This window comes from Callithrix jacchus, chromosome 4 (genome assembly GCF_049354715.1).
Source record: "Callithrix jacchus isolate 240 chromosome 4, calJac240_pri, whole genome shotgun sequence".
NCBI classification, from domain to species: domain Eukaryota; kingdom Metazoa; phylum Chordata; class Mammalia; order Primates; family Cebidae; genus Callithrix; species Callithrix jacchus.
In genome coordinates this window covers 137013509-137041227 of record NC_133505.1, presented here as the reverse complement: position 1 = coordinate 137041227, position 27719 = coordinate 137013509, and the positions used below count along the sequence as shown (strand labels likewise).

Here is a 27719-nt window from a genome sequence, read left to right as displayed (position 1 = left end):
GAAATACAATAGGTTATATAGTATTATTTGCCTCCCTTTTCCTAATTTTAAAACCTACAATTGCTGTTTTCTAACTGTATCACTTAGTACCTCCAGAGCAAAGGGAAACACACCTGGGATGAACGTATACATCCTGGCCTTGCTCCTGAATTTAATGGCACACCTATTATTTCGCCACTGAAGTATCAATCAATAGGGGCCTGCTTTATTAAGAGTTTTCACCTAGAATTCCAGGAGACAAAATTAATTGGTTCAGAGTTGCTGTCAGAGAGAAAGCTCTCTACCTAGAGAGGAAAACAGAGAAAGTGGAACAAAGGAGCAGAGACAGGGCAAAGAGAAGAAAAAAGAAAAATGTGAATGATAAAGTATCATAAAGAGAAGGAGATAGTTGTATTGGGGGAGGAGAAAACCATGGTTTAATGACAACATTAAATATTGGAAAGCATGATAAGAATTCCTATATACCTTCTTAAATGTCTTTACTTCTTAAAAACAGTATCTTCTTTGAAAAAAACGTGTCTAAGGACAGGAATTTTCTGCCTGGGATTTTCAAGATTACTGAATTATCTACAGAATATATGATCTGAAAAGGGAAAACTGAGAATGATAAATTGCCTAAGATGTCAGGAATACAAAAGATCAGAAAGAATGCTTAGCAATAGAAGTGAGTTCAAGGGAAGCCTCATAACAATAACAGGACAAAACGGTGTTTCTAGAAACACCATACATATATACATACTACCAGTTTCTACAAGGATAGTGTAATTTGGAATCATGCCTCAGATATTCTTAACCTCAAGTATCTGTTACAATTTATAATGGTTTGTTTCCTCTGCAACATCCTGCTAGAGATAGCAAGCCAAGAGAAAAGTGGGCAAAAAACTTTGATAGTTGATTCACAGAAGAAAAAAACATAAATGTTCTGTTAAAAAATGAAAAGAATAATGAGCAAAGAAATGTGAACGAAGGTAACCTCACAAGTAAAAATATTCACTAACTGGCAAAAATGAAAACAAAAAAGGAGATTGATTATGACCATTATTGGTGAGGTTTAAGGAAGAAGCTCTAATAAGCTGTCAATGAGAGGACAAATTGGTACTGTTCGTGAGGGTAACGTGAGAAAGACTTTCAAAAATTGAAATGTCCATTCCCTTTGCCACCCACTGCTTGCTGACTGCCAAGTTCCCTTCTATGAATCCTCCTTTCAAAAGATTTGCCCAAGAATACATGAAACTACGTATAAGGATGTTCACTGCAGCACGATAGTAACGGCAACAACTTGGAATCAACTTAAATGCTCAGGAACAGAAAAGTGGTTCAATCAATCATGCCGCCTCTATATAATGGAATAGTATACACTATTTAAAAGGATTAATATACACTAATAATGAAAAATATTCACATGACATTTCTGAGGTTGTAGAACCGAAATAAAGAGTTAGATCCTGTTTATGGCAAATATACAGAATGTTATTGATGATAGGTAGCAGAAGGCTCACTTATACGTAACCGTATTACCGAACTTATGCAAGGAACATTCACTGCTTTTATCTCATTTCCAAGTTGGAACTCTAAATACAGAGCAAAAAAAAGGATGTTGAATCCAGGAACATTAAGAGTAAAAGGAAAACCAGTCTGGTACTTATTAGGTGTACTTGCTCATTTAAAGCGGGTGGAATGAAGCCTTTGAGGCAAAACTGCAGGACCAAAACAACTAGAAACTAGCTAAAATCACAAACCAGACTAAATGAGAAGTTCAGAAAAGAAAGACTTATTTATGACACATTATAATCTTGAAGCACTGAAAACAATTCTACCCACTTGGATAACACCTGAATCTACTGGGTGTAAAGAAACATAGAGGATGAATTAAGAATTAGTATGTGCCTTTATGAAACTTATACTCAATAATCTGTTTAAGGCTAATGCTGTGCATTGTAAAGCAAATGAGAAGTAAGCCTTAAACAGCACTGATGAACTTTCCCTGCGCCTGGGTCATCCTAACTTATCGACAGCTTCTTCTGGTCTCCAAAAGGAGGTGGCTTGCTTTCTTTCCCCAGAGCTCAGTTCCCACTGTTTATTTCTACCTACCTTCGTGCCAGCTCATCAGTGTTCTTTGGTTGCTCTAATCCTACAGCTTTGATTCACATATGGAAACAGCTTCTGAGAACATTCTGTGACTTCAGAATGATTACTCTTATTAAAGCAAGCAGCCACAGAGGCTGGACAGAGATCTTCAGCCTTGTGATGAGAGGGAAACTGAGCTGGGGCTCCAAAAACAATTCTTCCCCTTAACCTCATTTACAGTCATCTCATTAAGATGGTGAAGCAAGACTGAATTTTATTTAGTTTTCATGCCTTGAAATTAAATCTCCATTCCACTCCCTCTGTTTACCCTGTTTCACTTTTTGTGTGCTGCACAGCCCTGTTTCTACAGAGACCCATGAGTCATCCCAGTCGGCAAGGGTCTGTTTCATCAAGGCCTCAGGGCTGGAGCTGGGCGAGGAAGTGTGAGGCCGCTGTCCCTTGCACTCAGGGGTTACCCCCCTGGAGGCTTTTCCCTGTCTACTCTCAATCTACAGAAGGAGTATTTACATTTGACTTTTCTTCAAAGCATTACAATCCCTGGGGCTTATTTAAAATGAGTTTATGACAAGGGAGAGCAGTCCCCTACATTCAAATTACTTCAACCAAAGTTTTCTTGATTTTTTTCATCAAAATCAAATACTAATAGTGTTATGAAGAGTTTTTGATACGTGAATGCTTTCTAAACAAATATTCAGCATTTGTTTGCGTTTCTTGATCCTCACTGGTATCAGATCCACAGATGAGCACAACTCACTGTAACACTCTGGGTTTTTTTTTAGCTTTGCTGTAGCTTCATGCAAAACCATATATTTATCTGTAGTCTTTTGGAGATTAATGGAACGTTTGTTGGCTTAGTCACATACTCGCTCACTTAATCCTCATAACAACCCTGAAAAGTGGTTATCAACATCCCCTTAGACAGATGAGCTAAGGTCCAAGAGGATATGTCATTGGTATGTAAGTGGCTGTTTCAGCAGCTCTTTCAACTCAAGTTCTGACTATACAACTTTCGCAGCCACTATATTACTTCCGAACTGACTGTGTCTTCAAAATGAAAATGATGTAGAGAATTGAAATAATTGCTCAGCTTTCTCAGGTTTCAATATCCTTTGCTTTAATATATTTATGGGGTGTCTGGATTATTTTTATATTTTTGAGTGGTGAAGAGGACTCTTCTTTCTTCCTAAACCTGAATAAGACAATGAAATCAAGTAATTAGGTAAATCAAATAGCATTCCTAATTCTTCCAGAACAATGTTGATAATTGGTTCAAATTTCTAGTTCACTATAATTAGAAGCAGACTCCAACTCATCTCTATTTAGCTCTGCTTGTGTTGTTTTCAATCCAGACCAACAATTATAACTTCAAACTTCTATGCTCCTTTATCTAAGGGAATCATGACTTTGATCTTAAAGTCTTGTGATGTTTAACATTGATTTCTGCAGAAATATTCAATAGATGCTTGCTGAGCACTGCCATGAGTCATGACCAGTCTGCCACTGAATCCAACATCCTCTGTGCTCTAACTGTACTGAGGGTCTAGAAGCAGGAAGACGAGCATTATTGGGAAGCATTCTAGGCACAAGGATGGGAGTATTCATGGGGCACAGAGAAGGCCAGAAAAAGACTTCTGGGGATGGAGTAAGAGGGAGGGAGAGGTATCACAAAGAAGGTGACCCTCAAGCTGTTTTCAAAGAAACGAGGAGGAAAAGCAGCGAGGCAGAGAGGAATTACTAGCCAGAAAAATCAAGAGAAGATGGCTACTAGCATAGCATAATTTGATTTGCATGCATTCAGACTGGTTGGGGTTTAGACCTAAGAAGCATACCCTTCCATCACCAATTGCCAAGTGGAAAATAGAATTCACTGGTAATATCTCTAGGTTTTACTTGAAGACACCAGTCACCATCACAGCTCCCCCTCCCATCCCTGGTGATCCTGGGATAATAATTTCATCCCATAAGATAAGTTGAAGACTATCTACTGTTTAAAAGGTGAGCTCAGGACTCATTCAAATTGAAATTAAATAAAGTTCACTAAACTAAGGTCTGCAGACTTAGATCAAAGTAAATATTAGTTAAATGGAGACTTTTTAATAATGATAATGTCCAGGAAGAAAGAAACAAAATTTTATCCTAAATCTTTCCTTAAAGAACTGCCAAGAAGTTTTAAATTATTCATCTGGAGACTTTGGGGGAAAGCATGAAAAATGAGAAGAAAGAGTGAAAATTAGAAATGAGAAGAGAACTAGTGTTTATTGAATGCTGATTTTAGTTTTTAGCAAGTCAATATATATTATTGAATTTAGTTTCAGAAAAATGCAGGAGGAAAAATTGCTCCAATCAATTTAGGCTCAGAAAAGGTCTGTAATTCGTTCAATGTCACACAGCTAGGACGTGGAAGAGAAAGCTTTCAAATCCAGATCCATTTAGCTTAAAGAACACACAATTTTCTCTTCCTCAGACCACACATTTAACAGAAAAAGGTTTAGGAGAAGGAAGCATAAGTGAAAATTTTGGGAGATAACAGATGAGAAAGAAAGAAGACTTTATGAATTTAGAATGCAGATATAAAAAATATGCTAAAGAAAACATTTTAAAAATATGTTATTTAAAGAAAGAAACCAAATGCATCTCCGAATTGCACAGCACAATGCCCTGCCCTTGATAACTTGCAACTGTTGCTGAGGACAAAATAAGTTCAACTTATATCCTTTAAAGGAACTCACTGCTATAAAAAATTATCAAAACTGTATGTGAGAAGTAATCAAACACCTCAAAACAGAAGCAAAAACAAACACATACCACCCCATGCATAAATCGAGCCCAGATATTCCAAATAGCATGTAATGGTGACAACACATAATCCATTTAGTTTCTTATGTATCTCGTTATTTGGAGGCATAATTTCTGTTGTTTTTATTGCTTTATTGCTATAGATTGGACCATCTGTCTCCAAAGCTAAGAGAATATTAAAAGTGGACTTCTATCACCCCAAACGGACTGATGTTTTTAAACCTAATCAGGTTAAAATTTCATTTTCCTCCTAAAGTTTCACACAGAAATATTAACAAAAGGTTTTTGGTTGGCAACATTTGTATATATATTTTCTCTCTCTCTGGAGGGTAATTTGGCAACATGCACCTTTTTTTCTTTCAATTATTTTGAAGCAATGATTTTCCAACTAATTAGGGTGTATTAAAATAAAGGAATTCTATGTAATCATTTAAAAATGTAAGACATCATTTAATGATAGGAAGAAATGTTCAGTAAACATGTTAAGTGAATATAATATGGTAAGCAATCTTATTTGAGACTTTTCCACACATACACATGGCTGGATAATAGATACCAAAATATACACAACTGTCTATATTGACTGCTGATTCAGCAACACAAATGTCTCATTAGTAGCAAGAGGCACAGGAGAAAAGATATACACAGAGAAAATACCCAGATAAGCCATTTGAAAAAGAGCTCACTCCATGGTCTAACTAAATATAATTTTAATTTTCCTCATCAGTTAAGACCCCAAACAGAAGGCCACTTAAAAGACAGCCTTTCATTTCTTCAAAGTCACATATGTCTTTAGTCTAAAAAGTCAAATTACTTTGTTGTTATGCCATTTGAGAGCTACAACTATGAATTTCTAGCTTAATTAATCAATTAAATGATAAAATTCCATGTCAAAATTACAGATACATTAATCTTATCTTCTATGAATACTCATTTTTAATGATTTCAAAAAGGCCAACTGGCTAATTAGCTAGATACCAGAAATATAATAAGAACACTCATATAAGTTTTTCAAATAGTTGGTTGAAAGGGTCCGAATGTCTTTACTATTATGACCATATACAACTTTCATTAACTGTAGAGTGGAAAACTCTCTCTAAGGTCTTCTGGTACAAAACAGTTTCTAAGTTTTGGATTTCACAGTCCATGAATCGAAACAACATTCAGGAAGACTCATAAAAGACACCAGTATTATGATATTCAAAGGGGAAATAATTAGGATCATTTCAACAGTTCAAAAGCAACATTAAAAACTACAGTGAGGCTGGGTGCTGTGACTCACAGCTGTAATTCCAGCACTTTGGGAGGCTGAAGTGGACAGATCACTTGAGGTCAGGAGCTCCAGACCAGCCTGGCCAACATGGCGAAACCCTGTCTCTACTAAAAATACAAAAATTTGGAGGGCATGGTGGCATACATTTGTAGTCACAGCTACTCAGGAGGCTGATGCAGGAGAATCACTTGAACCCAGGAGGCAGAGGTTGCAGTGAGCCAATATTGTACCACTACACTCCAGCCTGGGTGACAAAGTGAGACTCCGTCTCAAAATAATAATAATAATAATAATAATAATAATAATAATGAGATACCTTCTCACACCTGTCAGGAAGGTTATTACCAAAAGGACAAATGATAACAAGTGCTGGCAAGGATGTGGAAAAAAGGGAGCCCTTGTACACTGTTGGTGGGAATGTACATTATTAGCACAGCCATTATTGAAAAAGTATGAAGGTTCCTCAAACAATTTAAAATAGGACTACCATATGATCTAGCAATCTCTCTTCTGTGTATTTATCCAAAAAAATAAAATCAGTATGCTGAAGAGATACCTACAGTCCCATTTTCATTGCTGCATTTTTCACAATAGCTAAGACATATAGAATCAACCTAAATGTCCAGTCACACATGAAGAAAATGTGATAAACATGTGTAAAAAATATATATATATACACACACACCTACACCCACACTATAAAATATTACTCAGCTTTTAAAAAGAAGGAAAGCCTCCCATTTGTGACAACATGAGTCAATCTGGAAGACATTATGTTGAGTGAAATAAGCCAGACACAAAGAAAAATACTGTATGATCTCACTTACATATGGAATCTAAAAACGTCAAGTTCATAGAAGCAGAGAGTACAATGGTGGTGAGCAGGGTAAAGGGAGAAATGGGAGATGGTCAAAGGGGTACAAAGTCTTAGTTACATTAAGATGGTTAAGTTCTAGAGATGTATACCAAGGGACTGTATATAGTTGATAATACTGTGTTGTATATTTAAAATTTGCTAAGAGTAGATCTTAAGTGTTCTTAACATACATGCATGCACACACACATTTACACACGAAGGTAACTGTGAAGGAATGGATGTGTTGATTAGTGGACTATAGTCATCAGTTTATTGTGTCTATGCACATCAAAACATCATGCTGTGTACCTTAAATATATACAATTTCATTAAAAACAAAAAAACAAAAAAAATAAGCAAAACCAGTATCTGAGAATAAACTAGCATCAGCAAGTCTTGGGATGTAAGCAGGTAAGAGAACAAGAAGAGTTCAGATGTTGTAACGTTGCCCAGAGTACGATCCTTGGGCCAGCAACAGTGGTATAACCTGTGAGCTTGTCGGGAATGCAAATTCATGGTTCCACTTCTCCCTACTGAATCAGAAGCACTGGACCAAGTGGGCCCAGCAAACTGATTTCATAAGCCCTCTAGGTGATTCTGATGCCTGCTGAAATTTGAGAGCCACTGAGATGGAAGAATGTCTGGCACAGATGCAGCCTCTACTCAGATGAAATGGAAGGGGAGGGGACTTTCTAAAACAAGATTCTTTTTGGAGGGTGGGAGGAGGTGGGGAAAGGAATGCTGTTACTAGAGAAACATGACTTGAGGCAGCAGTCTCCAGCATGTCCTCTAGGATCAGGGAGGCTTCTTGGTGCTTCCCTAGTGGTCACAGCCTGGCCATGAAGGATGGAAGAAGAAATAAGTAGGAAAGGAAATAGGATTTCAGCAGCCCTGCACTGAGAAAATGTCCCCTTGTGCTCTCCCTATGCCTAGAATTCCTTTTAACGGGGACGACGCTTCTTGTTGTTCACTCAGTCCGTTCTTCACTCACTGTTACTTAAAGACATAAATGGGAACTAAGGACCCTAGGCTGAGGAATGCCAGAATCTGTACTCCAGAGGAGCTCACAGGCCAGAATAACTCATTTAAGATGAAAATGCCAACTGAAGTCACATATTCCCATAGGTCCATTGTTTAACTGCAGTTTCCCAACCCCATGAAGTTAGGCATAAAGAGGTGACTTGCTTAGGTCAGAAAAATGTGAGTGGAGAGATGTTCATCTCTTCCTAGTGAAAACCTTAAAGAGCTAGTGTGTGACATGACGTGATCCCTTCCCCATGCCATAGTGACCAACAACCTTCCAGATAGCAATGGGTCAGTCAACTCAAGCTCTCATGTAAGGATGATGTGGAAGAGGGACTGGCCAAACCACAATGGACCTGAGTAAGTGAGAAATTCATCTTTGTTGTTTTAGATACTGATATTTAGGGGTTGTTACTGCACATAACCTATTCTGACTGATACAAGTAGGTATTAGTAATATTCCAATGTTATCTATAAAGAAATAAAAGATTAAAACAACTTACTAAAATACAGACAGGTGATGCTATGGTCTGAATGTGTCCCCTCCACCAAAATTCAAATTCATATGTTGAAACTTAATCACCAATGTGATAATAATACTAAGAAGTATGGCCTTTAGGAGGAATACTAAGAAGTATGGCCTTTAGACCATGAGGGCTCCACTTGCATGAAGATTAATGCCCTTATAAAAGAGGCTTCACATAGCCTTCATCCCTTTTGCCTTTCTACCTTCCACCATATGTGGATACAGCAACAGGTACCATCTTGGAAGCAGAGAGGAGCTTTCACCAGACACTGAGCCTGCTGGCCTTGATTTTGAGAGTCTCCTAGCCTACAGAGCTATGAAAAATAAATTTCTGTTGTTCATAAATTACTCAGTCTGTGGTGTTTTGTTATAGCAGCAAGAACAGATGAAGATAAGTAGTGTCACTGAGTAAATGTCTTTGGTTTAATTCCTGATGTTTTGGCTTCAGGAGCCAAGAAAATGCAATTACTTGATTCCGCAAAGATTCCCTCTTGTAGCTCTATTTCATACTTTGCCATATCGATATATGTTTATATCACATGACTAATAATTGATCAGAAATTGCCCTCAATTAGACAAAAAATAATGAATGCTGGAAAGAATGCAGAGAAAAGGGAAGTCCTACACATTGTTGGTAAAAATGTACATTAGTACATCCACTATGGGAAACAGACATTTCTCAAAAAAATAAAAATAGAAATACCATATGATCTAGCAATCCCACTACTGGTTGTTGATCCTAAGGAAAAGAAATTAGTATATCAAAAAGATGGCTGTACATCCATGTTTACTGCAGCACAACTCACAATGCAAAGTTATGGAATCAACCTAAGTGTCCATCAACAGATGAATGGATAAAGAAAACGTGGTATATACACACAATGTAATACTATTCAGCCACATACACACAAAAAAAACAACCATAAAACCCTTCATCTGCAGCAACATGAATGGGACTGGAGGTCATTATGTCAAGTGAAATAAGTCAGTTGTCTACAGCCATACCACCCTGCACGCACCTGATCTCTTCTGAAATAAATCAGGCACAGAAAGACAAATATTGCATGCATCTGTGGGACCTAAAAAAGCAGATTTCATGGAGGTAGAGACTAGGATAGTGGATTCCATCCTAGGAAGAGACTGAGTGGGAGTGGTGGTATGAAGAGGTGCTGGTTAATGGGTATAAGCATACAGTTAGATGGAAGTTCTCATGTTCCATAGCAGAGTAGGGCAGCTATGGTTAACAATGTATTATAGGCCAGGCGCGGTGGCTCATGTGTGTAATCCTAGTACTTTGGGAGGCCAAGGCAGGTTGATTGCCTGAGCTCAGAAGTTTGACACCAGCCTGGGCAACATGGTAAAACCCCATCTCGACTAAAATACAAAACATTAGTTGGGCATGGTGGTGCATGCCTGTAGTACCAGCACAGCTACTGGGGAGGCTGAGGCAGCAGAACTGCTTGAACCCAGGAGTGGGAGTCTGCTGTGAGCCTAGATCCCGCCACTGCACTCCAGCCTGGGCGACAGAGTGAGACTCAGTCTTCCCCCCTGCAAAAATAAATAAAAATAAAAGCAAAATACAGAGAGGATTTGATATATACCCAGTACATACAAATGATAAAAACTTCAGGCGATGGGTATGCTAAATACTCTGAATTGATCATTACACATTCTCTGTGTAACAAAATATCACATGTACCCCAGAAATATGTAAAATATATATTAATTTTAAAGAAATGACCCTCATCAAAAGAGGCTAAACATATTGCCCAGTGTGACTCAAACCAAAGGAAGGACCCAAACCCAGATCATTCTGACTCTAAAGACTGTTATTTTGTCACAATGCCACATTGCTTTCATGGCTAAACGTACCCTAAACCAACTAAGAGTTCTGGTCTCAATTCCCTTAATAGCACTAATCTTGAGGTAATAATATAAGCAATGGCTTCAGGTTTTTATTTGTAAAGTGGGAATGTTTACACTCTCTTCCTCACAGGTTGCTATGAGCTAGGCTGAGTTTAAAAGTTGTGCAAATCAGACATCAAAGAATTAGAAGTAGTAAATCATAAGATTTCAGCTCTGAGACACTCTGGTTTGTGAGTGGCTCTAGAAAAAAGTAATTTTGCATTCATCTCTTTAGAAGAAAAGCTTTTTACTTTCATTATTTGTGATGGAACTAATACTTCATTCTAGGCTCCTCAAACAGTATTAAACATAATTTGATTTTCTTTTGATGACTCACAGTTGTTTTGGTGTGTTTTGATTCTATCAACCAGGACATGGTTTTGTGCAATACTCTGACAGCTGTGTGAAAAGCCAAGGTCTTTCCTTAAGAAGCTTATCTACATACAATCGAGAATGAGAAATGCCTTTTTAAAGGCATAATCATGCCAAGAGGAAAATGTGGTTAATATGCTCACACTAGTGAAGGTCCGCAGGAGTCTGGAGGAGGAAGAGATGGCCACTAGGCCAACACCACCATTGATACTGGTGGGCTACTGCAACTGCTTTTCCTGTCCAATTCATGACTGAAGGTTTTAATTTGCTGTGGCCCTGGAAATGAGATAACAAAGTAAACAGGCTTATTGAAGTGTGTAAATTAAGAGCGAGCAAAACTGAAGTGAAGACTGAGTATACATACGTGTTGGGCTTTATGCCATCTATTTGACTTGTGTTTTTAAATTTTGTGTGTGTATGTCTACTTCCTGATTTTGCTTCCTCCTTAATAAGCAAAGGTCCATCAAGTGTAAAGTTATGACACTATGTTGGCCTTTAAATGGTTAAAGAGTTGTTGAGTATGTTGTAGCATTGGAGTAGAGGAAAAATCTGTTCTAGATTTTACATTCCATAAAATACAAAGAATTCATAAAGAATTTTTTCCACTTGTACAGGGCTTACCAATATATTTAAATTTTTCCACCGAAAAGATTCTTTCAATACACACTTATATGTTGCTAAATCAACTTCAACCTGGGTAAAGCTGTTGATATTTTCAAACTAATTTTTAAACAGTACCACCATTTGTGCTCAAATTTTCATAATTTAATATTTTTTCAAACTCAAGCGGTCAGAATAATTCAACACCAAAAGTAAGTGTTTGAGTAACAATCAAATCGGTCTTTCTTTGTTCACTCACTTGTTGCATTTATATATTTTCATTTATCTAACAAATATTTAATTAGCATCAACTATGTGTCAATCACTCTGCCAGGGGCCCAGGGATGAAATGATGAACAACTCAAGACTCGATCCTCACCTTCTTAAATCTAAATCTTGAGTGGAAAGACAGAAATTAAACAAACAAATTTTACAAGTGATATGTATTAAAAAGAGAAAATGTAGTATGGTGTGGAAGTGAATACCAAAGTGAGCAATCTTAGTCTGGAAGGTTTTAGAAGGCAGTTTGACAGAGTGGCTTTAAACTGATAGTGCAGGGAAGGGAGGAAAGAATAGCATGTGCCAAGCCTCAAATACTAGAGTACCTGGTTTCAAAGAAATGAATGAAAAACAATGTGGCTTGGGCAGGGAGGTGAGTGGAAAGATAGCAGGGCAAGGTCATGTGAGATTTCATAGATCATATTAAGGAGTGTGAACTCTATCTTAGGAGACACCATGAGTACGCTTCTAGCAGAGACAGAACAGGATCAGATTTGCATTTTTATAATATTCATGCTGCTGTAGAGAAATGTACAAAAAATAGATGTGGGAAGGCCATTTAAGAAGCCCCGACAGCAACAGGAAAGAGATGATAGTAGCTTGAACCAGGGTGGCAGTCAGTAGGGTGAACAGAGTGGACAGAACAAACAGCTATTTAGAAGACAGAATACAAAGACCTTGACATTGGATGTGGGCAGAAAAGATGAGCAGCTATCAAGATGATGCCCAGTTGTTGGCTTGAGCAATTGGATGGATGATGGCACCTTTTACTGGAATAAGAACAAATGAAAAGAAGCTGTTTGAAGAGTTTAGTTTTGAATATATCATTGATTCTTACATTCCTAGAGACTTGCTGTTAATTGACTATGTATATAGACACACATACACACGGAGACAGAGAGAGAGAGAGAGAGAGAGAGAGAGAGAGAGAGAGAGAGAGAGAGAATGCACGCACAATCCTATAATCAAAACTAAAAATTTAATCTACTAATAAGCATGAGGCTTAGTGACTATGAATCATAATAATGTTGTTTCTCTTAGTGAAATACAATCTCTGAATCTTCACACTAGAATCAAATGCTAACTGATGAGTATAATTTGGGACTAATTTCTGTTCTCTTACATCACCATTTGTTTGATAATGAAGGAGAACTGTGATAGCATGTAGTGTAAAGTAATTGTTAAACTCAATATACCATTAAAAAAACAAGAAAAAGCCTGCCTCCAACTGCTTCCAAAATAAAAAATCTTAGTAAAAATCAATGTAATTGTGACATTAAAATGATAAAAGGAAAAAAGCCACAATATTTAGAAACTATTTGGTATATAAAACACTTTGAAACCCTGAAATTCAAAGTAGTATTGTTACCAAATTATTACTAGTTTGATTTTCAAATGACTTGTTTCAACATTGATAATGAATTTTCACTAATGATGCTTGCAGTGTGACACTTCCTTACATACACATAGCACAGTAATTCACCTACACATCATATCACAGCTTTTTCTTTTAGGTTTGGGCACAACTGCAGACACCCTTCAGTAACTGCCTTGTGGCAGCAGGAAAAGGAGGGTTTCATGACACATGGGTAGAGGAAAGGATGTCTCATGAGCATGGGAGGGGTGGGCAGATTTCCTGTAATTTAGTAAACAATGAATGTAGGGCTCAAAGAGACCCCCAGCTCCTCTCAAAAGGTAAGGATCTGTTATGTTATGGAGGTGTCAGCTCTTTTTCTAACTACTGGTAAATAGTTTTCTTTTCATTATACAGAACCGATTTCTTCACCAAGGAACAGTGCAATTCATTAATAATGAAGCTTACTATTGGCAAGTCAAATATACAAAAGTAAGGAGAATATATGAAAGGATGCATTCCTCCCGGTTTGAATTTATCTTTTAGTCTCACAGGGTATACAGGACCTTCTGCTCATTATCTCAAATCTTCCAGTCCTAGCACATTATGTGCTCAGTAGGAAAAGAAAAACCCTCTCTTTGGGGTCAAACCTTTCTTCTTTCCAGCCCCTAATGGTCCCTAAGTTCCCTGTTGGGCTCTCTTCCTCAGAGTAACCCCTTTCCCTCTGCTTCCCTTGAGGATAATTCTGCAAGTCCTTCCATTCCATTGAATTGTATTCCATATAGGTTGGTAGGGATGGGCTTTCTGTCCCCATCAGTAGAACATCTATAAAACATTTCATACTGAACCAAATACTTGACCTCCTATCAAGGAATATGCTAAGGAGCCTCTGACTCTTCCTTTCCTTTATATTTCTTATCCAAAGGTGAGTTTGGAAGTTCAGTATGGTACCGGCCCCATAAAACAGCCTGTGCAGAGCAAAGGAAAACAGCCCTCAAACCATAGATATGTATTCGCTGGTTTACTTGTTCACAATGTGTCTTTTCCACAAGATTATAAAGGGAACATTTCTGTGCACAAGTTCCAAGCATAGTACCTGACACACAGTATGCTTCATATGACATTTACTGAATGAAGGTGGAATCCAGAGAACTGGACTTGGCCAAAGATGTTATAGGAGTCATTGAACTATTCTGTGCTCATGAGGTTGTGAATTTCAAGAGAGACCACGCATATATTCTTGTACTGAATTATGGAGATGTGACAAATTATTACAGTATTTACAAGCACTGGTAATGAAAATTCATCTTTACTAGAATGAGTCATTTGAAAATTAAACCAGTAATAATTTGGTAACAACACTTTAGGTTCCCTCTTCTTCCAGAGTTTTAAAGTATTCCATATACCTAATATTTCTAGATATTGCAGCTTTTTACTTTTTATATTTTCTTTTTTTTTTTTTTTGTTAAATGGAGTATTACTCTGTTGCCCAAGCTGGAGTGCAGTGGCATGATTTCAGCTTACTGCACCTTAACCTCCTGGATTTGAACAATTCTCCTAGTGCAACCTCCTGAGTAGCTGGGATTACAGGTGCCTGCCACCACGCCCAGCTAATTTTTGTATTTTTAGTAGAGACAGGTTTCACCATGTTGGCCAGGCTGGTCTCAAACTCCTGACCTCAAGTGATCCACTTGCCTTGGCCTCCCAAAGTGCTGGGATTACAGGTGTGAGCCATAGCACCTGGTCTCTTTATATTTTCAATGTCATAATTACACTGATTTTTATTAAGACTTTTAGAAATAGTGAGATGCAGGTTTTGTTGTTTTCTTAATAGTAAATTAAGTTTAACAATTATTTCATATTAATTTTCAAAGAGTCTCCTTTAAGTATAAAATAAATAATACTCTAAGAGAACGGAAATTAGCTCCCAAATCATACACATCAGTTAGCTTTTAATTCTAGTGTGAAGATTTAAAACTCCTATTTGGAAGAGGGAAGATAATGATATTCAAAGCACATGATGCTCAAAGGCTCTAAAGCAGTAAAAAGTTTGATATGTTCTGGGAACAGAAAGAGGGCCAACGTGGCTGAGGCAGAGAGGGACAAGGGGCTGGTCATGCAGCCTAGATAAAAAGTGTGTGATTTGTTAGGTGAGTTTCAGCAAGTTTATGACACAATCTGATATGCAGAAATCTCTTTGGCAGCTGTGAGGATAATGAATCCCAAAGTGGCAAGAATGGAAGCAAGAAGTAGACTGGGTGAGGGATGCTGGTGGCTTGGACCAGGGTTGTGATAGGAGAGGCTGAAAGGAACAGAAGACAGGATGCACTGCATAGGGGATGAAGGACAAGAATAAAGGGCACTTCCAGATCTCTGGCTTGGGGGATGCCTGTGCCATTTATTGACACAGGGAAGACTGTGAGTGGGAAGAATATTTGGCCAGAAGAGGACAGTCGGTATTGAGACTCATGAGTCCAGGTGTGGGCATGTGGGTCTGAAATACCTGTCCTTCTCCCATCAAAATGCAGATGTCAGGGGCTGGTCCTGGTGGCTCATGCCTGTAACCCCAGCACTTTGGGAGGCTGAGGTGGGTGGATCACGAGGTCAGGAGTTTGTGACCAGCCTAACATGTTGAAACCCCGTCTCTACTAAAACTACAAAAATTAGCTGGGCGTGGTAGCGCACACCTGTAATCCCAGCTACTCAGGAGGCTGAGGTAGGAGAATCACTTGAACCCGAGAGGTAGAGGTTGCAGTGAGCCAAGATTGAGCCAGTGCACTCCAGCCTGAGTGACAGAGTGAGACTCCATCTCAAAAAGAAAATGCAGATGTCACATAGATACTGGCTACAGGTACATGAAGCCCCAGGATGCCTACTCAACATCTGTTTTGATCTCACAAGCATCTCAATGACAAAGTTTTAATGCAATTGAGACAAAAGAGCAATCCAAAGTAGAGGACTTCACAGGCAGTTCCAAGGCCAAAATCTGGGCTGGAATACAAACTCGGAATTAGCAGCACATATTCCATGTGTAGAATGAGAGCAACCCTAAACCTCTGTTCTGTTTAAAAGACCACAGATACGATGCAAGGCAAATGAAGAACTGCTGGTACTTGATTCTGAAGTTTCCACCATGAATTACTTTGGACTAAAAATCCTCTGAAGACAACTTACTCCTAAGTAATTTATGTACATATATATTTTATAGAAGGTATGTTATAAATATATGTTCATTTCTTAATGCAGAATTAATCAGACATCAAAGTTTTACCTTATTAAAATATGTATCTTCACATTAAAAAGTAAATTGATATGAGGACATTTAAAAAATAATTTCTCTTCAATTATGTGTTCCAAAATCTTGGTTTCAAAATAAGAGCACAGATACACTGCATTTGGCAAACCGTTAGGTAACTTCTAAGTTAACATTCCAAACTAGCATTGAGCCCCATGCTCCTTCAAGAACACATCCCTGAAACATTCAAAGTGGGTGAGCACAGCAGGAATCTACAGCAGAGCAGAGGATTCCTGGTGACCAAAAGTGGGTGTCATGGCTTGGCTAGCATGAAGAGGATGGTTACTCAAAGGGGTGGTAGCCCCAGTGGGGTATTCAAGTCTGAGCTGGTTAAAGAGGGCATCCCCACAGGGAGGGGAGTAGGGGTGTCTAGGCACAAAGTTTCAGAGCCCAAGCTGAGGGAGAAGCTACTTCATCTGGGACTGTGGGCCAGCACAAGGTGTTAGTATGTGAGGGAGCTGAGATGGGACTCCCTGTGGGAGGGGCAAGGTGGATGAGGAGTGGCAATGGGGGGCACAGCCCTGCAGGGAATCAGCTCTGACAGTGAGAGGCGGGAGTCCCTGTGGGGTGGAGGAAGGGCTGTAGGGATGGGAGATGGTTTCCACACAGAGGGCCTGTGAGTGGCAGTAATACCTGGATAGCAACAAGCACACCCGTCATTCAGACCTTGGTTTCTAAATACCATTTTCCACTAAAAAAAAAAAAAAAATCAGGCTTCTGGGAGAAGTCGCTAATTTCAGAGCTAGAGCAGGGAAAGGACAAGATGAGCTCACAACGATTAGTGCCAATAAATAAATAAAGGCACAGAAATGTTCAAAGAATGATGGAGTATGTCAAAATGGCTTGAATGAATTTCCACTGGTCAAATATGGGATAACTGATCATCAAAGTAAATAATGATAGTATCAGATTTTACCAATTAAACCACAAGACCATGATAATATAAACAAACATATACATTGATAGTTTAAGAAGGAACAAGATATTTACATACATTCAATTTACCCCTTTACAAAAAACTTAGTAATTAAAAATGTAAAACAATATGCAATTTTACAGTGGTGGACATGCCTAATCAAGTGGTCAAAGGGAACTTCATTATCATGGGACAAACTGAAATGCAGTAACCAACACAATGAGAAGACAGCACCGCTTCTGGGATAATCCTGCCAAACCTGAATTCAATAATAAGCTAGCACCAAACAAACTCACCTTAGGAGACATTCTATAAAATCACTGGCCCTTCCAGTTTATTGAAGTCAAGTAAATACTGAAGAAATATTCCAGACTGAAGCAGAGTAGAGACATGACCACTAAATCCAATACATGATTTTGGATTGGATGCTTCTGCTATAAAAGGCATTACTGGAAAACTGTCAAATCTGAAGAGGGATCTGAGAATTCAATGGTAGTAATATGCCAATGTTATTGGTTTGAATTTAATGGTTATGTTGTAGTTACATAAAAATGTCTTTATAAGAAATGTTCACTAAGGTACCTGGAGGTGAGAGCAAGTTACTTTCAAGTGTTTTAGGAAAACAGTTTTTTGTACTATACTTGCAAAATTTCTGTAAGCATAACATTTTTAAAAAACTCTTAAAAATGGCATTGATTTGTCTTGGTACCCCAAAAGCTAAGACATTCAGCCCAACACGGTCAACAACTGGTGTAAAACAAATCTCAAGAGTCAATGTAAAATGCCATATTTATTTTCTTTTTCTTTTTCTTTCTTTTTTTTTAATTAGAGATGGAGTTTTACTCCTTGCCCAGGCTGGTGTGTAATGGCAGGATCAGCTCACTGCAACCTCCACCTCCTGGGTTCAAGAGCTTCTCCTGCCTCAGCCTCCAGAGTAACTGAGATTATGGGCACGCATCACCATACCTGGCAAATTTTTGTATTTTTAGTAGAGACAGGGTTTCACCATGTGACAAGGCTGGTATCAAACTCCTGACCTCTCAGTTGATCCGCCTGCCTGGACTGCCCAAAGTGCTGAGATTACAGGTGTAAGCCACCACACCCATCCTGATTTTCCAAAACTTCCACTCAAGCATGCAGTCTCCCTACAGTAGTCAAGTCTAGAGTCCACTGTGGCTTTCCTAGAGCTTCAGTAACACTGACAACTTATTCTTAATTAAATAAGAAGGTCATGCTCCTAAAATCCAATCTTATCAAAATTAAGACATAAGTTCATCAATATTTCACCTGGGCTTTTGAAGTGGTAATTCTTGTCATGTTTTCTGATTATCACTTAGCTTTGCTGAAACAACAGATCTGCCACACTCAACAGGAGCGATGACTCATTTTTGTACATAGGTTCTAAATACTACAAAATTATGAGACCATATGAAATCTTTTCACCCAAAAGACTTGTAGCACTAGTAGACAATTTCAGAGAAATATGAGGTTTTTCTTTACATGGTTCTTTTTCTATTTAAGCAACTTCTATATATTCCTTTTAAACAAAAACTGTTAGGAAAATGCCCACAATTACCATGAGATCATCTAGACTTAGACATTTCATTTAAAAATGAAAACGTTAATGTTAAAGGACCTTATCTCACTCCACAGATTTTGAATTCATTTGACTTTCACTGGCCCTTTAGTGGTCTCTTACTGATTTCTAATGTGTAAGATGAGAGCAAAGCAGCGAAGCCAAAGCAATGAGCTTGGTCTTCAGCCCCTTCCTAAATCAGCCAGACCACACAGGGAATTCCCACTCACAGAGAACTCACAAAGAAACTCTGATCACAGGAATACCCAAAAGTCTACCCAGGAGATAAGTTAAGGCTCGATTCCATAACTTAACTCAAACGCATTCACTTTAGTTTCAAAATATATGATATTCAATCCAGCATTTTATTTTAAAGAAATGTAGTGTGCAGTTTTGCTGTCATATTATATAAACTGCAATAAATATCATAAATCTTCTAAAAACTAAAAATTAACTCCTCATACTTTTCTGATATTTAAAGATGGCAATATACTTCAAGAACATGATTCATTGTTTTTGCTTAAACAGTGAGTTTTCATTAAAAAAAAAAACTGAGAGACAGAAAGGAAGTGCCTTTCATACATAAGGCATATTATTCCATAGAGAACAACGCCTCAAAAATCATATCAAGATTCACTATAATTAATCCTGGCCTCACAAATTCTAGGTCACTGGCTTTTAAGATGGTGAATTATCCTCTTCTTTTATCTAGCCACCTGCTAGTCATGAGATATCAAAATACTTTGTATTATAAGAATGACAGGGAAAAAAAATCCCATCTATCTGAAGCATTACCCGTCCTTCAAATCTTTGAATTGGAGGCAATTCTGTCATAGATAGAATGTGGGAAATAGTTCACTAAGTAGAATTAAGCAAAGGCTGGCACCTCCACACTGGTCCCTGGAAGCCTGTCAGATCCCAGGTAGCTGTAGAGACAAACTTGTGTAGAGAAGGCTGGCATGGCTCAAAGGTCCAATCAGTCCTGAGATCATTTATTTAAGATTATTTCTGACTTTATTTTTAAAAGTTTATTTCATATAAAGGGAGGCATGCTTGTTCAAAGAGTAAAACATAACCAATTAAAGATAAATCATTAAAAATAAAACTTTGAGGTATCATCTGTCAGTTCATGTCCAATGGGAAGCAGATGTCAAGAGAGAATTAGAAATATGACTGTTGGGAAAACACTTGTGACAAATAAAGAAAAGAGGATACAGGAATAGGTACAGAAAACCTGAGACCACCAGGAAGCCTTGGCACCCATGAAAGGAAGGAAAGGAAGCAGGAGTGAGAAGGAAAGAAAGGAGATGCATGTGGCTCTGAGAAAGTATCAAGCAAAGACTGCCCATTAGAGGAGTCCCATGCAAGACAGCGGGCCTGGCCCTCGTATCCCACCATGCTTAGTTGCTGGGAACATCCCACGGTCAGGGAGTGGGAAGTGGTCCTGTGTGAACATTGTGGATCAGATGTGGCATCTGCAGGCTGTTGGCCAACTACTCCTATGGTCATTTTCCGCGAAAGGGAGATCTGAGTGGCACCCTCATCGATGACGTCAATGCAGAAACAACCAAACTAGAAAAAAAACAACCAAACCTAGCATGCATATACTACACAGTTAGTTTCATATCACTCCACTACTTGAAAGCCTGTCAAACTTCTCCGTTATCCACATAATAGTACCCAAACCCTTGCACAAAGCACATGACCTTTCATAATCTGGACCCTGCTTTCCTGGTCAACTCCATTTCCTGCCTCTTTTCCATAAGCACTTTACTACCTACACTTGAGCCACACTTATTTCCTCATGCCCACGCACATGTCTCCCTTGACTTTTCAAATGCTCTTTTCTTTGTCTGTATCTGATTCCCCAACCCCATCTAAGATGAAACACCTGCCAAATCCATTCAGGCCTTTGGGGCCATCAAGAGGCTAGGGGGATTATGGAAAGTAGATAAGGAAGAGGTCAGGGTCAGATGATGGAAGCCAGAGACAGAAGCAGTGTCTCAAATACTCAGGAGGGTCTGGGAAGAGGTTTATCATAGACTTCCTCTGGCCTCACATGTAGTTGGATGAATATATCTGGGGAAGTGCCTACCTGGGCAGAAAACCCAGAATGCTTCTCTCCTGATCCCCCTGGTAAATTCCCATCCATTCTTCAAGACCCTTATTGGGTTCTGAAGCCTCTACAGTCTGTTCTGCCCAATCCATCAAGATTCATCACTCCTTCCTTTGGGCCACTACAGTACTGGGCACTATGGGGCACTTTTAGTACTATCCTGGGAATACTGTTTCCATATTTGCCTCTGTACTGCTCCAAACTCCTTGACCATGCCTTATTAACCATTGCATGCCCCACACTTTGCAGATGGAGCATGGTGAGTACTCAAAATAGGTTTGATGAATGAATGGCATTTACCACAAATATAACCATATAGATGATATGTAAATAACACATCAATATACTTGTATAAAAATAAAAATAATAGCAGATGTAAAATTCAGAGACTAGGTCTGAGATGCAGCTTTTTTTTTTTTTAGAGGGAAGAAGGCAGGGAGCAGAAAAGCCAAAAGCCTACAGCACCTGGTATTCCCAGGCGGTCTCCCATCCAAGTCCTAACCAGGCCCGACCGCAGTCTCTTAAATCCACTTCCAAAAAGAATAAATTCAAAGTTTGTGGGAGTCAAGCTCCCTTCCTGTGACCCTTTATATAACTTTTCTTAAATGTTATTTGTAGTCTAATTTGCAGTTTAAATTAATTGTGTGCTTAGTTTTTTCCCTCTACATTAGAAGCAACTTGGAGCTTATTGTCTTTCATCTCTACATATCTTGAAGCACCGATCAGTGTTTTAAACATAGAAGGCATTTATGATATTGACCAAATCAAGCTTCTCTATGGATACACCTGTGTAAAAGGATCTGAGTAAATGATTATTGAGATAATTCCTCCAAAGAGTGATAACTGAGGCAACAAGGGTTTTGGCTTTGAATTATCTAGATCATTATTTAAATTCTCCTTGCTAAAGTCTGTAAATACAGACAGAATATATCTCCTGACCATTAACAATACTTCTGTAGCAAGCTCCTTGCCCAAATGAGAAGAAACTACTAATCCTGTTGTCATATTTTATAATCTTGATGCCCAAATGAACCAAAATGAACCAAATCCCTAAATAAAAGAAAATATTAGATTAGATTTCTTGCAATTAATGTTGCTTCTGTGACCATAGTTCAGATGGTACTTAAAATACATTTAAGCATTTTCAGATGCAAGGTCAAGCTTCTCTGCCTCCCCTCATTCCCTCATCCATATAGGCTTATTACAACACCACAAGACTTCCAGAATACAATTCTAATTCCAGGCACCTTTCACATTATGTAATGGAGACTTCGCTCCCCACCGTGTGAAAATAAAAGGAAAGCTACACTAAAATCAGGTAGAATGTGCTCAAAACTAAGAAAACCAGATTATAAACTGTAAGGTTTACATTTAGCATTTAGCAGACAGGAAAAAACAGGCTGTCATGAGTTTTGTTCAGGAAACTAAAGGAGAAACTTTAAAAAACATGGCGAGATCAGCCATCAAGAGATCAAACAAGGCCCAGATGCGAGGTCAAGACGTAAAGACAGTGAGTATGAACTACTCTCACTAAGATTTTGGTCTTAAAGGAAAGGAGAAAGAGCAGTTGTTAGAGATGGATACACAATTAAGTAGAGAGGATTGGGCTTGTGTTTAAGACAGAAGAACTGCTTCTCACAAGGCTAACAAAGTCAAACCGAACAAACGATTTCCAGGGTGTAAGACTGAGAAGGAAAGTTCTTTCATTTAGAATTCAGGACATTATGTATCAGGTATAGAGTCTACAGCAATACACCTGGAAAATGGGAATTGGTTAAGCAAAAACTGTCACAGTATTAACATAACACAGATCAATCTCATAAACACAGTGGAGAGTGCAAGAGCTAGTTTCAGAAGACTATATATATTTAGATTCCATTTATATTTAAAAATATGTGAGACTAAACAAGACTTTTAAGAGATGCATACATGTGACTAAACTATAAAGAAATGCAAGGGGGAATAAATATAAAACACAAGATATTGTTTAGGGGAATGTGGGAGGAGGGATCACAGCACACAAGGGCTACAGCTATATTTAAAAGGGTCTAGTCTCAAGCTGGATAGTGTTTTTCTCTGTATGATTTTTTTTTTTTTGAGACAGAGTCTTGTTTTGTCACTAGGCCGGAGTGCAGTGGCGCAATCTCGGCTCACTGAGACCTCTGTCTCCCAGGTTCAAGTGATTCTCCTGCCTCAGCATCCAGAGTAGCAGGGACTACAGGCATGCACCACCATTCCCAGCTAATTTTTGTATTTTCAGTAGAGACGAGGTTTCACCATGTTGGCCAGAATGTTCTCAATCTCCTGACCTTGTGATCCACCTGCTTCAGCTTCCCAAAATGCTGGGATTACAGGTGTAAGCCACCGTACCTGGCCACTTAGTATATTTCTTTAAGCTGCACATATAGTTTATATTTCTCCTTTGTGCATGGGGTATATTCTATATATTTTTAAAAATCAAATATAATTAAGACAGAAAAAAACTTGGTTATCTTATATGCAAATGGAAAGATGCCAAGAGGAAAAGTTAGATATTGAAGATATGAAAAGACAAGGATCTGATGGAGACAAGTCCTGGAGGAGAAATGATGTATGAGCTCCTTCCTAAGGAATGCATTAACTTTGGAGAAGAGGGTCATTTATTCCCAGAAGCCAGGGAATGATAGAGGGTGAAGATAAGCTTGTATTAGTTTGAAGCAGATAAAATTGATGGTTTTGCAAGTCAAAATCTAGTCAAATATGGGCAGTGTCGTATGTGTCCACTCAAGACATGAAGAAGCAACCTGCCAGTGAGGTGTTCAGTGTGTGCAGTGTCTGTCATTTGGATTAGGAAGCAGCCCATCTACTGCAAGCTAGCAGTGTGTCAGGAGGCCTGGGGAGGCGGTGAGACCCAGCATGGGGAGAGGCCACTCCAGGTGTGCACAAGAGGACTGCTGAGCAGGGCTGAAAGCACACAGGCACTAGAAACCATGACTGTGTAATGGCAATAACCCTCTAAATTGCATGATTTTCTCTAGGAACACTGAGCAACCCAGTTGCCAGAGGAAAGTGAGTGTTCCCAGGAATATGAAAACACATGATTCCTCATTCTCAGAATGGCTCTCCCATCGTGATGCAAAGTCAACTAATGGAAAGAAAACTAAGAAGAGACCAAAAGAAAACTGCTGCAGTAGTCAAATTTAAGTGATAAGAGCAATCCTTAAAAATTTCAGAAAATGAACTTCCATTCACCATTGCCACAAAAAGAATAAAATACCTAGGAATAAAGCTACCTAGGGAAGTGAAAATTCTCTAGACGGAGAACTACAAATCATGGCTCAAAGTAATCAGACATAATACAAACAAACAAAAAGCATTCCATGCTCATGGATAGAAAGAATCAATATTGTTAAAATGTCCAGACTGCCCAAAGCAATTTATAGATTCAATGCTGTTCCTATTAAACTACCATTGAGATTCTTCACAGAACTAGAAAAAGTTACTTTAAAATTCATCTAGAACCAAAAAGAGCTCCAATAGCCAAGGCAATCCTAAGCAACAAGAACAAAGCTAGAGGCCTCATGCTACCCTACCCGACTTCAAACTATACTACAGGGCTGCAGTAACTAAAATAGCATGATAATAGTACCAACACAGACCAATGAAACAGAATGGAAATCCCAGAAATAACCACACAATTATAACTATCAAAAACTATAACTATAACAAAAACTATATAACAAAAACTGTGTTTTTGACAAACCTGACAAAAACAATGGGAAAAGGATCCCCTATTCAATAAATGATGCTGGGATAAGTAGCTAGTCATATGCAAAAGATTGAAAATGGACTCCTTCCTTACATCATGTATAAAAATTAACTCAAGATGGATTAAAGACTTAAATGTAAAACTCAAAACTATAAAAACCCTAGAAGACCACCTAGCCAATACCATTCAGGACACAGGTATGGGCAAAGATTCCATGATGAAGATGCCAAAAGCAATTGCAACAAAAGCAAAAATTGACAAATGGTATGAGCTTCTGTCCAGCAAATGACACTATTATCAGAGTGAACAGGCAACCTACAGAATGGAAGAAAATTTTTGCAAACTATGCATCTGACAAAGGTCTAATATCCAGCAAAAATAAGGAATTTAAACAAATTTACAAGAGAAAAACAAACAACCCCATTAAAAAGTGTGCAAATGACATGAACAGACATGTTTCAAAAAGATATACATGCAGCCAAAAAGCATATGTAAAAAAGCTCAACATCACTGATCATTAGATAAATGCAAATCACACTTGATCTTAGCCAAAAGGCTGAGAAGCGATAGAGAAATGCAAATCAGAACCATAATGAGATACCATCTCACACCAGTCAGAATGGCTATTATTAAAAAGTCAAAAAATAACAGATGCTGGTGAGGTTGTGGAGAAAAAGGAACACTTATGTACTGTTCATAGGAGTGTAAATTAGTTCAATCTCTGTGAAACAAGTGTGGTGATTCCTCAAAGACATAAAGACAGAAATACCATTGGACCCAGCAATCCCACTACTGGTTATATACACAAATGAATATAAATCATTCTATTATAAAGACACATACACATATATTATGTTCATTGCAGCAGTATTCACAATAGCAGAGACATGGAATCAACCTAGGTGCCCAATAGTGATAGACTGAATAAAGAAAATATGGTACGTTTACACCATGGAATACTATGTGGTCATAAGAAAGAATAACATCACGTCCTTTTCAGGGACATGGATGGAGCTAGGGGCCATTATCTTCAGCAAACTAACACAGGAGCATAAAACCAAATACCGCATGTTCTCACAAGTGAGAGCTAAGTGATAAGAACACATGGACACATAGAGGGGAACAACACTCCCTGGGGCCTACTTGAGGCTGAAGGGTTGGAGGGAGGAGGAAAAGAATTATGAAAAATATCTAATGGGTAGTAGACTTAATACCTGGGTGATGAAATAATCTGTACAACAAACCCCCATAACACAAGTTTATCTAGGCAGTAAACCTGCACTTGTACCCCTGAACTTAAAAGTTTTAAAAGGCTATAAGCCATGTTGAAAAAAAAAAATAGCAAAATGATAAAAAAAGTTTCTGAAATAAGAAGGATTTACTAAAAACCTATAGATGATCCAGGTTTTCCCACTATAAAAATATGTTATCAAATATTATAAATTTTTCATTCAAAATTCTATAAAACATATAATTTGCCTCTTCTAATAATGTTCTGATTATATAAATGATCACCAATGTGAATCAGCAGGTTAAAAATACCTCAAAGTTAAAAACTGAACTAATTCTGGATACCACTTATCAAAATAAGAACAATAATTAAGAAGAATTCATTATTATAATATCTAAAATTTACTTGGTATGAAAGTGCTATCTTCTATGGCCATACATTTCTGTCTGAACATCAGAAAAGAAAATCTGTGATCTACTCTCATTGAAATTAATTATAAAATGGCTTATGAATAGCTTGCTACATTTATCCAGAGTTCAATTTAGTAATTAGTGATCATTAATGTAGTCACATGACGGATGCCCCTCAGAATGGAGGGGACCATCTTCTACCCAAATGTTTTTCACTGTTAAAACAAGTGGTTTTACCTGGTATTGCTGCACTTAGAGATATAAAGAAAGAAGCAGGACAGCCAGGGATGGAAATTATGCCAATGCAGATTTGGAAGATGGAGAGTGGTAACTAGAAGCAAGCTGCAAAAATTGCAGTTAAAAGTGATATGGGGGCATAAAGAGATGGAAATGGACTCTTGCATACATGCAGATAACATAAAGAGGCTACATTTTTACAATAACAAACATTTATGATATAATTTATAATAGAGGATAGGGATATTTATAAATAAAACTTCTAATAGAGGATAGGGATATTTCACTTCATCTAACATACATACTTTAAATAAAGTTTGTATATCAACTTCCTGTACAATTACAAAAGTTGAAAACCAAAGATTTATAGAAATTCCTTGAGTTTATTATGAGTTGTTTACACACATTATATTCCTCTTTTGTGTCTGCAGTATATTCTATAGGTAGATAGCAAAAAGAAAAGTCTTCGCTATCATATATGCTGAAGGATGAAAGCTGAAAGGAAAGGAAATATCAAAGGTATAAAAAGACAGGAAGAATCGACAGAGTCAAGTTCTGGAAGAGAGGGCAAACTATGGAATTTTGAGATGGATAAAGAGCTTTGGCTCCTCCTGGTAGCTGGGGTGGGATGGATAAGAGGCTGGAGGAGAGAAAAAGGAAACTAAACAACTGTTGTTATGTTAAACCACATAAAGTTGCTGACAGAGCAGGTCGAAAGTGGTCAAACATCAGCAATTTCATTCTGATCAATATAGTAAGCCAAAATTGTCACCCAAAAATTATTTTTTGGAACATAGCCTGTAATCAGTACATGTTTTTTGAATAATAAATTAAGTTTATTTAAAGTTGAATAGACCCCAAGTAACTCTTATAAGTATAATAAAAAGTTCCTTTGTAGGTCTTATCCAGTTAGTAATAAATCCCTATAACATAAAAATAGATAAATTGATTGTCATTTTTATGTGTCTTTTATTTACATCCACTGAGTCTCAACCTTTTTTTACTTTTTGCTCAACTGATTCCCATTTTCCCTGAACAGTGTTGTACTCTCTCCAGTGGATACAGTGTTTCCATTTTTATTTCTTGGAAACTGTTGTGTTTCACTTTCAAGTTTTTAT

General features: G+C 37.9%; 1 protein-coding gene across 4 annotated transcripts in view; it reads right to left on the bottom strand.

Moving 5' to 3' along the window:
- Nucleotides 1–27719, bottom strand: part of TMEM200A (transmembrane protein 200A) — an 88457-nt gene that overhangs the window by 19371 nt on the left and 41367 nt on the right. The window contains exon 2 of one of the 4 annotated variants that reach the window (XM_054254432.2): nt 10983–11115. The exons of the other annotated variants lie outside the window; for them this stretch is intronic. The gene's annotated coding sequence lies outside the window, so the exon portion shown is untranslated. The remainder of the gene's footprint in view (nt 1–10982; nt 11116–27719) is intronic. 4 annotated transcript variants of the gene reach the window in all.